This window comes from Nerophis ophidion, linkage group LG25 (genome assembly GCF_033978795.1).
Source record: "Nerophis ophidion isolate RoL-2023_Sa linkage group LG25, RoL_Noph_v1.0, whole genome shotgun sequence".
NCBI classification, from domain to species: Eukaryota; Metazoa; Chordata; class Actinopteri; order Syngnathiformes; family Syngnathidae; genus Nerophis; species Nerophis ophidion.
Genome location: NC_084635.1, coordinates 9,063,051 through 9,075,411, shown reverse-complemented (window position 1 = coordinate 9,075,411; position 12,361 = coordinate 9,063,051). Strand labels below are relative to the sequence as shown.

The 12,361-nt window shown below is 41.2% G+C and overlaps 1 protein-coding gene across 1 annotated transcript in view; it reads left to right on the top strand.

Moving 5' to 3' along the window:
• Window positions 1-4,219: 4,219 nt before the first annotated feature.
• kcnq1.1 (potassium voltage-gated channel, KQT-like subfamily, member 1.1) overlaps window positions 4,220-12,361 on the top strand; it is a 267,264-nt gene continuing 259,122 nt past the window's right edge. Inside the window, exon 1 of the mRNA XM_061887272.1 lies at window positions 4,220-4,394. The gene's annotated coding sequence lies outside the window, so the exon portion shown is untranslated. The remainder of the gene's footprint in view (window positions 4,395-12,361) is intronic.

Below are 12,361 nucleotides of genomic sequence, written 5' to 3'. Positions count from 1 at the left end.
AGGGAAGTCTGGGTTTCCCTGCTTAGGCTGTTGCCCCCGCGACCCGACCTCGGTTAAGCGGATGGATGGATGGATGGATTTTCCAGAACAAACATTTTAAAAGAAATTCAAGACTTTTTGAAATAAGATTTAAATTTGATTTTTACAGATTTTCTAGATTTGCCAGAATATATATTTCTTAATTTTAATCATAAGTTTGAAGAAATATTTCACAAATATTCTTCGTCAAAAAAACAGAAGATAAAATGAAAAATTTAATTAAATTGTATTTTTCTTTACAATAAAAAAAATACATTTACTTCAACATTGATTTAAATTGTCAGGAAAGAAGAGGAAGGAATTTAAAAGGTAAAAAGGTATATGTGTTTAAAAATCCTAAAATCATTTTTAGGGTTGTATTTTTTCTCAAAAATTGTCTTTCTGAAAGTTATAAGAAGCGAAGTAAAAAATAAATGTATTTATTTAAACAAGTGAAGACCAAGTCTTTAAAATATTTTCTTGGATTTCCAAATTCTATTTGAGTTGTGTCTCTCTTAGAATTAAAAATGTCGAGCAAAGCAAGACCAGCTAGCTAGTAAATAAATAAAATTTGAAAAATAGGGGCAGCTCACTGGTAAGTGCTGCTATTTGAGCTATTTTTAGAACAGGCCAGAGGGCGACTCATCTGGTCCTTACGGGCTACCTGGTGCCCCCTGTCTTAATCGATGGAAACAAGATAAAGCAGGTCAACAAAACCAGGAAGCAAAATTGTAACAGACACGCGCTCAACGAGTGAGTCGGAGACAGAGGGACGCTTCAAGCTGACAACTCCAAAAAAAAAAAAAAAAAAACATATTTGAAAATGGCAGTGGGATTCTCTCCCCCAGATTATATTTTTCCTGTCGTGATTAGGACGACTTTTAGGAAACCCACACTAATGTGTGTCCTTTGCCATATGTAGATAAATGTTTGCGTTTGGAGAAAACTGCTCTCTTCATCTAAGACGTCCAACAGAAATTTAAAAAAGACAAATGAAGGTGATCCCATTTGCTCATGAAAGGTTTTAGACTTAGACTTCCTTTTTTATTGTTATTCAAATTTGAACTTTACAGTACAAACATTTTTTTGCATTAGCTCTTGGTAGTGCAGGATAAAAAAAAAGCAATAAGGTGCAGATATAAATAAATAGATTACTGTACAGATAAATACATTGCACTTTTACATATGCATCCAGGTTTATGGATGTATGTTATATTGTCTTTTTTATTCCAGCGAGTTAATCCATTTTGGGGGGAGTTGAGGGGGTAATTTAATTATGATGCGTTCAAGAGTCTTACGGCCTGAGGGAAGAAGCTGTTACAGAACCTGGAGGTTCTGCTTCGGAGGCTGCAGAACCTCTTCTTAGAGTCCAACAGTGAAAACAGTCCTTGGTAGGGGTGGGAGGAGTCTTTGCAGATTTTCTGAGCCCTGGTCAGGCAGCGGCTTTTTGCGATCTCCTGGATAGGAGGAAGAGGAGTCTTGATAAACTTTTCCGCCATCCTCACCACTCTGTAGAGAGACTTCCAGTCTGAGGCATTGCAGGCTCCAGTTCTGACAGAGATGGTGTTGGTCAGCAGGCTCTCTATAGTGCCTCTGTAGAATGTGGTGAGAATGGGGGGAGGGAGCTGTGCTCTTTTCATCTGACGCAAAACGTGCATGTGCTGCTGAGCTCTTTTTACAAGTGTGTAAGGACCAGGTTATATTGTCAGTGATCTGCACCCCCTGGAACTTGGGTGCTGCTTACCATCTCCACCGTTGAAGAGTGGACTTGGCTGGACTGGTGCTTCCTGAAGTCAACGGTGATCTCCTTGGTCTTGTCGACGTTCAGGACCAGGTTCTTGGCTCTGAACCAGTAAACCAGATGTTTCACCACCTCCTTGTAGTCCATGTCGTTGTCACGGATGAAGCCCTTACTGCACATAACCATTGTGGGGACTCCTAGGGTTAGTTGGGTGGTGTTCCCAGCTAAATGACAGATAGTTAATAGTAATGACCTTTTTAATGGGAAATAATCAATTTCTAGATGCATCGCATGCATGGACAATTATAAAAACGATTAGTAAATGTGAATAATCGGTAATCGATTTACTTATTGTAAATAAAGTAATTCGGACAGTTCGAAAAATGTTCAAACTGCAGCAAACTACCTTACCGAGAGATACGACCTGCTCCTTTATGATATGGCACTACCAGTTTGGTTCCAGTTTTGCACACATTTTTATTAATTCAATTAATCTGGGAATTAATTTAACTGTTCCTTAATATAGATGCACTGGGTGATAACCGCTGATTTAGTGAAACAAAAATAAATGTAAAACTGCAACAATGTACATAAATTAAAGATGCTTTTTAATTAAATCGTAGCTCCTGAATTGTAAGGAAAAAAAAAAAAAATATATATATATATATATATATATATATATATATATATATATATATATATATATATATATATATATATACACAGTCGTGCTTCCATCACAAAAAATTAAGAGTTGTAGAAAGACAGCCATGACAATATGTTTTTTACAAGTGTATGTAAACTTTTGACCACGACTCGTCGAGGTTTCTGTGATTTATCCGTCAAACAGGGCAGAATATACGTTATGGCAGAAAAAACACAAAGGCTGTATCATCCATACAAGCCTGTTTCCCTGCTTGTCAGGGGATTTGATCAAATGTGTGTTTTTTTCTTAAAGGGGAACATTATCACAATTTCAAAAGGGTTAAAAACAATAAAAATAAGTTCCCAGTGACATGTTGTATTTTTTTTATTTTTTTTTCAAAATTTTACCGGTCTCCGAATATCCCTAAAAAAAGCTTTAAAGTGCTTGATTTTCGCTATTTGCGATGCCACTATCCATTTCCCTGTGACGTCACACAGTGCTGCCAATGTAAACAAACAATGGCGAATACCACAGCAAGATATAGCGACATTAGCTCGGATTCAGACTCGGATTTCAGCGGCTTAAGCGATTCAACAGATTATGCATGTTTTGAAACGGATGGTTGGAGTATGAAAGTATTGAAGAAGAAACTGAAGCTATTGAGCGAATAGCTATTGACGCTATTCATAGCCATGGCATGGCTCAATAGCTGTGTTAGCATCGCCGGTAAAATGTGCGGACCAAACGATCAGGACTTTCGCATCTTGTGACACTGGAGCAACTTAAATCCGTCGATTGGTAAGTGTTTTTTTCACATTAAATGTGGGTGGAAGGAAACGTAATATAGTTACAAATGCATCTGCGAGTTATCTATACATCTCTGTGCCATGTCTGCTTTAGCACCGCCGGTAAATAGCATGTTAGCATCGATTAGCGTAGCATGTTAGCATCGATTAGCTGGCAGTCAACATCAACAAAACTCACATTTGTGATTTCTGTGACTTTATCGTTACAAATGCATCTGCAGGTTATCGATAGATCTCTGTGCCATGTCTGCTTTAGCACCGCCGGTAAATAGCATGTTAGCGTCGATTAGCGTAGCATGTTAGCATCGATTAGCTGGCAGTCACGCCGCAACCAAATATGTCTGATTAGCACATAAGTCAACATCAACAAAACTCACCTATTGTTACTTCGTTGACTTTATCGTTGCAAATGCATCTGCAGGTTATCCATACATCTCTGTGCCATGTCTGTCATCGCCGGTGAAATGTGGAGCCACTTTGATACATTCAATGGGGGTCTGGCGGGAGACACTTTCGCATCTTCGGGCCAGTGGTGCAACTTGAATCCCTCCCTGTTAGTGTTGTTACACCCTCCAACAACACACCGACGAGGCATGATGTCTCCAAGGTTCCAAAAAATAGTCGAAAAAACGGAAAATAACAGAGCTGAGACCCAATGGGTTGAAAATGAAAATGGCGGCTGTATTACCTCGGCGACGTTACATTCTGACGTCATTCCCTCCAGAGCGATAGACAGAAAGGCGTTTAATTCGCCAAAATTCACCCATTTAGAGTTCGGAAATCGGTTAAAAAAATATATTGTCTTTTTTCTGCACCATCCAGGTATATATTGACACTTACATAGGTCTGGTGATAATGTTCCCCTTTAAACAACGTGTGTGTGTGTTTGTGTGTATATTTGGGCTGTCAAAATCAATGCATTAACCCATTAACTATAAATTTCAATAACGGCACTCATTTTTTTAACCAGCAATTAACCCACAAGTGTCCATTTTGACCCTAGGGGAGTGCTGTGGCGGTGATGAGCCAAAAGCAAGCAGAAATGGACAAAGGAGTGTCTTCCTTATGGAAATACCAGTTTTAAAGCCATGTCAAGTTGTTCTCCCGACAAGCAAGGAGCTATTTTCTGCTGTGAGAAGAAGCGACATCCCTGCAGAGAACGCCTGCTGTGCGCATTGTTCAGGTGGGTGGTGCTTCACTACCTTGTTCAGATTACAGTTAAGGGGAAGCGATAACATAACATTTAGATTGTTACTGCGACATAAAAGTTCAACAGGAATAAAAGACGGTCAAAAGGAAACCTATTTTTTTCACAATTGTAAACCGTCGATCCGACACCTGAACATGTCAAGATACTTTGTCAAACCAATCACACACTTTTTTCTGGCTTCAAAATAAAAGTGCTATGCTAAACTGCATCTTACAAAATGAAAATGTCTTACATTACAATCATGCATGGTCACTAGGGGAAGGCACTGGATCCGGTAATTTTTTGGAACCAGCCGGTACTACAGGGCACCATTTCACGTAAGATCCAGTTTTGGTGCCTGGATCGTGTGTGAAATCACGTCTGTTTGAATTGGCATAATGATAAAAAGTCAATGACAACAACAGCACTTCCGAGTGACGAGTACTTGTTAGCACTTTAGTGGAAAACAGTGATCGTGCAACCCGTCCATGTTTCATGACAAAAACCCAACCATGCCGAATGGAAAACGCTATAAATTGTGTGGCTGGTCTTTTCCAAATGCGATGCCGATGCTGATTACGCTCTTTGCAGTATTTGTGACATAAACATCAAGGCAAGTGGCGGGAATACTTGAATATAGAAAAAGGGTTTGTCGAACTCAAATACAGAGTGGGCCAAAGTTTTAAAACCGAACAAAGCCGTGGGCCAAGGTTGAACAAATTAACCTTTTAATAGGGACCCAAACAAGTTTTGCATTGAATATTGAACGAGCAAGGCTTATATAACTTTATAGTGACTTGCAAAATCAAGTTTCAAATAATAATAATTAAAAAATATCAATGGCATATAAAATAAAAAATAAAAATGTAATGCCTCTTTTAGGTGGCGGGGTTTGGTGTATATTGTAGCGTCCCGGAAGAGTTAGTGCCGCAAGTGGTTCTGGGTATTTGTTCTGTTGTGTTACGGTGTGGATGTTCTCCCAAATTGTTTGCCATTCTTGTTTGGTGTGGGTTCACAGTGTGGCGCATATTTGTAACAGTGTTAAAGTTGTTTATACGGCCACCCTCAGTGTGACCTGTATGGCTGTTGACCAAGTATGCCTTGCATTCACTTGCTTGTGTGTATAAGTTGCATATATTATGTGACTGGGCCAGCACGCTGTTTGTATGGAGTAAAAGCGGACGTGGCGACAGATTGTAGGGAACGCCAAAGGCAGTGTTTTTAGGGCCCACCCCCAACATTGTTGTCCGGGGGAAATCGGGAGAAATTCGGGTAGGGTACTGAACTACGGGAGTCTCCCGGGAAATTCGGGAGGGTTAACCAGTATGAGTATTAGCGGTGAATGTGGCGTTAAAGCGGCGGGCCAGCTCTAATGTTAATTTGATTATGCCTCAAGGGCCAAATGAAAGTACACGGCGGGCCAAATTTGGCCCCCCATGATATAGAACATTACACGCCGCTCAAAAATCTGTCAAAATGTTTCAGTACAATTTTCGTAATCCATGAAGTCACACCACTTGATGGATTTTCAGAGCATTACGGCTACTTTGCTTCAACATTTAGGTATATTATCAATCAATCAATCAATCAATCAATCAATGTTTATTTATACAGCCCTAAATCACAAATGTCTCAAAGGACTGTACAAACCACTACGACATCCTCGGAAGAACCCACATAATGGCAAGGAAAACTCAAACCCAGTGGGACGCCAGTGACAATGATGACTATGAGAACCTTGGAGAGGACCTCAAAAGTGGGCAACCCCTTCCCTCTGGGGGACCGAAAGCAATGGATGTCGACCGGGTCTAACATGATACTGTGAAAGTTCAATCCATAGTGGCTCCAACACAGCCGCGAGAGTTCAGTTCAAAGCCGATCCAAGACAGCAGCAAGAGTCCCGTCCACAGGAAACCATCCCAAGCGGAGTCGGATTAGCATCGTAGAGATGTCCCCAACCGATACACAGGCGAGCGGTCCATCCTGGGTCCCGACGAGCGGTCCATCCTGGGTCTCGACTCTGGACAGCCAGTACTTCATCCATGGTCATCGGACCGGACCCCCTTCGCAAGGGAGGGGGGGACAGGACATAAAGAAAAGAAGCGGCAGATCAACTGGTCTAAAAAGGAGGTCTATTTAAAGGCTAGAGTATAGAAATGAGTTTTAAGGTGAGACTTAAATGCTTCTACTGAGGTAGCATCTGGAACTGTTACCGGGAGGGCATTCCGGAGTACTGGAGCCCGAACAGAAAACACTCTATAGCCCGCAGACTTTTTTTGGGGCTTTAGGAATCACTAATAAGCCGGAGTCCTTTGAACGCAGTTTTCTTGCCGGGACATATGGTACAATACAATCGGCAAGATAGGATGGAGCTAGACCGTGTAGTATTTTATACGTAAGTAGTAAAACCTTAAAGTCACATCTTAAGTGCACAGGAAGCCAGTACAGGCGTAATATGATCAAACTTTCTTGTTCTTGTCAGAAGTCTAGCAGCCGCATTTTGTACCAACTGTAATCTTTTAATGCTAGACATGGGGAGACCCGAAAATAATACGTTACAGTAATCGAGACGAGACGTAACAAACGCATGGATAATGATCTCGGCATCTTTAGTGGACGGAATGGAGCGAATTTTAGCGATATAATGGAGATGAAAGAAGGCCGTTTTAGTAACGCTTTTATTAGGTGACATAACATCTGGCATTTTGTTTCGACCTATTCTGCAAAATCAAATTTGCCTACTTATTGGTGCCAGTTGTGTATTTCAGATCTGCATAAGTCATGAAAATGTGCGCGCTTCCGCCATTGTAGCCCGTGCTGTGGTCAATAAGTTCCTCCTTTGTTCTATCCACTTGATTTGCATCGCATATATTGTTGAAAATATATTGTTCAATCAATCAATCAATGGTTGTTTATATAGGCCTAAATCACAAACGTCTCAAAGGACTGTACGAACCATTACGACTACAACATCCTCGGAAGAACCCACATAAGGGCAAGGAAAACTCACACCCAGTGGGCAGGGTGTCACATTAATTTTATGATTAATTATTGTGATGGGTTCCCTTTTTTTCTGGCTTGAGCATTAGCCCCCAAAATGTATGTGCATGTGCCTGGAGTCAAGTATAAATGAATTGATGCACAAAATACATTGACAACTATAAAACTGGCCGATTTATGAAACGTTGGATGTACATACCTTGGTAGTAGTGACTATGTATGAAATATTATCCAAAATAGTTTTATGCCTATAAACGAGAGCAGAAAAATTATGTTTAAAAAATATATATATATATATTAAATAGGGACAATGCACAGTAACATACACAAAGAGAAAAAGCAGAGGTCCCATTATGGTGCTTAACGTGTGATATAATTTGCAGCACTTATCTGTAGATGGGGCTTTATTAACTGCATATTTAACGAATGGAGCAATGTTAAAAAGTAAACAACAGATGACTACAGCAGGGGCACTAAAAACTAATACAAACATCTTAAACATGATTGATTATAGTACTGTTTATGACACGGTCAGGCTTGTTTTTTTCCTTTTTTCAGTGTTGTCGATGTCTGGTCACAGACTTTAAAGTGAAAGTTCAAAAGTCCAGTACCCATTACTTTGTTTTTGTGCAAATGAGGTTTTTCAGAAAGTAAAAATTGTTCCATTAACCAAATTTTTTAATATTAAATCAAGCTCAAATATGACCTTAGACACGTCTAGATGGGCAAAATGTATTTAAACTAATCATAATTCGGATTAGAATGTTACTGCGTAAATGGACCCTGAAAAAAACGATCCGATTATGACATGCATTTTCATACATCACACCTTAAATCGGAACCTTTAGTTTGACATGCGCAATACATACAATAAACGGAAGTAAAAGAAGTGGCGACTTTAGCTTTAAACAAACCTGGTTCTGTGCATTTCTGCATGTCCGGCGTTGTCAGGTTTTTTTTTTGTTTTTTTTCCTTTTGTTCGCTACTTTTGTTTTCCATCCATCCATCCATCTTCTTCCGCTTATCCGAGGTCGGGTCGCGGGGGCAACAGCCTAAGCAGGAAAACCCAGACTTCCCTCTCCCCAGCCACTTCATCTAGCTCAGGGGTGCCCACACTTTTTCTGCAGGCGAGCTACTTTTCAATTGACCAACTCGAGGGGATCTACCTCATTTATATATATCATTTATATGTATTTATTTATGAAAGATACATTTTTGTAAACAAGTTAAATGTGTTTAATGATAATACAAGCATGTGTAACACATTTAAATGTCTCTCTTTTCACCCGAGGGTCTTGTGAGATGACGCTGGCTGCTGCAAGATCATTATTATGAAAAAATGACAGAGAGGAAGGCGAGAAACACTTTTTATTTCAACAGACTTTCGCGCCGTCCTTTCCGTCAAAACTCTAAAGGCCGACTGCACATTTCCTATCTTCACAATAAAAGCCCTGCTTCATGCTGCCTGCGCTAACAAAATAAGAGTCTCGGAAAGCTGGCGTGCACAAGTGATGTGCACGCCAGCTTTCTGAGGGATCGCTTGTGCACGCCAGTTTTCCGAGACTCTGTATTTAGTTAGCGCAGGCAGCATGAAGCAGGGCTTTTATTGTGAAAATAGGAAATGTGCAGTCGGCCTTTAGAGTTTTGACGGAAGGTACGGCGCGAGAGTCTGTTGAAATAAAAAGTGTTTCTCGCCTTCCTCTCGGTCATATTTTCATAATAATGATCTTGCAGCAGCCAGCGTCATCTCACAAGACCCTCCGGTACCGTGAATGTCATTTAAGTGACGTCTTGGTGAAGATTAATGATCACTAATTTTTAGGTCTATTTTTTTTAAAAGCCTGGCTGGAGATCGACTGACACACCCCCCGCGGTCGACTGGTAGCTCGCCATCGACGTAATGGGCACCCCTGGTCTAGCTCTTCCCGGGGGATCCCGAGGCGTTCCCAGGCCAGCCGGGAGACATAGTCTACCCAACGTGTCCTGGGTCTTCCCCGTGGCCTCCTACCGGTTGGACGTGCCCTAAACACCTCCCTAGGGAGGCGTTCGGGTTCCGGCTCAGTTTCTTCTTCACCACAACGGATCGGTACAACGTCCGCATTACTGAAGACGCCGCACCGAGCCGCCTGTCGATCTCACGATCCACTCTTCCCTCACTCGTGAACAAGACTCCTAGGTACTTGAACTCCTCCACTTGGGGCAGGGTCTCCTCCCCAACCTGGAGATGGCATTCCACCCTTTTCCGGGCGAGAACCATGGACTCGGACTTGAAAGTGCTGATTTGTTTTACCTTTCTTTTTTAAATGGAGCTGTTTTGTGCCCTTTATGTTGTGATATGTACGGGATTCAGCGTATCTTCATGTTACGACATTCTGTGTACGTGCCCGAGGCACTTGAAGTAGCTGTAAGGACTTGAAGTAGCTGTAAGGACTTGAAGTAGCTGTAAGGACTTGAATAAAACCGTTGTTTAGACGACAACTGGATTACTCCTTTTACTGTTTTTACTACTGGTTTTATAGATGGATACCGTAGATCAGGGGCGCTCACACTTTTTCTGCAGGCGAGCTACTTTTCAATTGACCAAGTCGAGGAGATCTACCTCATTCCTATTTATAATTTATATTTATTTATTTATGAAAGAGACATTTTTGTTAACAAGTTAATGGTGTTTAATAATAATACAAGCATGTTTAACACACATAGATTCCTTTCTTTCATGAAGACAAGAATATAAGTTGGTGTATTTGATTCTGATGACTTGCATGGATTGGAATTAGACAGTGGTGCTGATAACGTCCGCATTTTCAAATGGAGGAAAAAAAAAGTCCTCCTTTCTGTCCCATACCACATGAAAGTGGTTGGATTTGGCATCTCATTTGTCCAACTTCCATACTCGTTTTTAAACACTTTGTTATGAGAGTAGCATATGTGTGTGGCCCTTTAATGTCTGGCAGCAGGTGAGTGACGTCAGTGACTGTGCGGGTGGGCAAGCAAGTGAGAAAGCGGTCGCTGAGGGCGGGGGAGAAATACATTGGCATCAAACTCCGTAGCTTGCTAGCTTGTGCACGCTAGCTTTCTGAGACTCTTATTTTGTTAGCACAGGCAGGATGAAACAGGTCTTTTATGGTGAAGACAGGAACTGTGCTGTCGGTCTTTAGAGTTTTGACAGTAGGTACTGAGTCTCTAGAAATAAAATGTGTTTCTCTGCGTCCGCCCTGTTAGTGATTTTTTTTCTTAAATATGAGCTCGCAGCAGCCAGCGTCATCTCACAAGATCCTCGGGTGCCGAGAATGTCAAACAACTGACGAAAGTGAAGTCTTGGTATGATTGATGATTGCTCATTTTTATGTCTATTTTTTAATGCCTGGCTTGAGGTCGACTGACACACCCTCCGAGATCGACCAGTCGATCGCGATCGACGTAATGGGCACCCCTGCCGTGGATACTCGTTCAATACGGTCTACGTTATTCTGAACCGGCAAGGACACTGAAAAGCAAATACACTTTGTTTTGTATTCAGGGCTAAACAGTTTTTTTAAGCCAGGCTGTTATTTTATGTAGGGTTCAGTTATTTTTGCCTCTGACCAAACAATTTTCATAGAAATGAAATCGCCTGTTGGAGTAAACAAAAGTAGATTATTAGTAGATTGCACAGTTCAGTACATATTCCGTACAATTGACCACCAAATGATAGCACCCGAATACGTTTTTCAACTTGTTTAAGTCGGGGTCCACGTAAATCAATTCATGGTAATAAGAATGACGGGATGACTGGATGAATATCCTGTCCTTTGTAGCAAATATAAAGTTACCGTATTTTCCGGACTATACGGCTTATAAGGCACACTGTGTCAGAGTTTGTTGGTGACGAACCCCAAGATGCAGAGAAGGAGGCAGGCATTGCGTAAGAAAACATGATTTAATTAAACACTAAAACAAGAACAAACCAAAAGGGTACCAACAAAAGGCACGCACGAGGCGGATAACAAACTTGGCTAAGAACAAAAACACTTACTGCGACACGACGGAACTATGGCATGAGCAGAGTGAACAGAAGTAGACAAAGCGACAAGACAGGTAGTGGTGACATTGAAACGACAATAATCCAGCCCGGACTGGATAGGAAGGCAGGTTCAAATAGCAGCCGACTGATTGACACCAGGTGTGGCCAGGTGCCAATCAGCCACAGCCGAGAGGACACAGCACTCAGGGAGACAAACAGGAAATACTACACACACACACAGAGGAAAAACTAAAACACAACCAAACTGTCAGGGGCAAGCCTGACAATTTGGTGTATTTTCTATCTTTTTTTATATATAAGGCGCACCGGATTATAAGGCGCATTAATGGAGTTTTTGTTTCTGAATTGAAAACACTTCCTTGTGGTCTATATAACATGTAATGGTGGTTCTTTGGTCAAAATGTTGCATAGATTGTTTTACAGAACATCTTCAAGCCGCTTTCTGACAGATGCTTCAGTATGCGCCGTTTGGTGGGTGATCTTATTTACGTGCCTCACCTTCGGCAACGTCATCTCCCCGTCATCTTTGTTGTAACGGTGTAGCGTGCAAGGACAGGAGTGGAAGTGTCAAAAGATGGAGCCAACTTTTTAAATGACATTTAGACTTTACTTAAACCAATAACGGAGCAGCATCTCCTCATTCAGAAACAACGAAAAAACGTCCGACCGGAACTTTCTAATAAATAAAGTTCCTTGGGTGAATAATGTACACTTTCTACACCGGTATGTTTTAGCGCTGTCATGGCGAGTTTACTGACAGATGTAAGTAAGAACTTTACACTACTTTATATAACAAATGGCAACAGCGGAGGAGGAATGTCCCATAACAAGAAGATAGAGAAAAAGAATAAGCTGATCGACTGCGATGTCGGAACGTACTACAAAGGGAGACGTGCACAATTTTTCAGGACTTATGCAGATCCCAAATACAGATCAG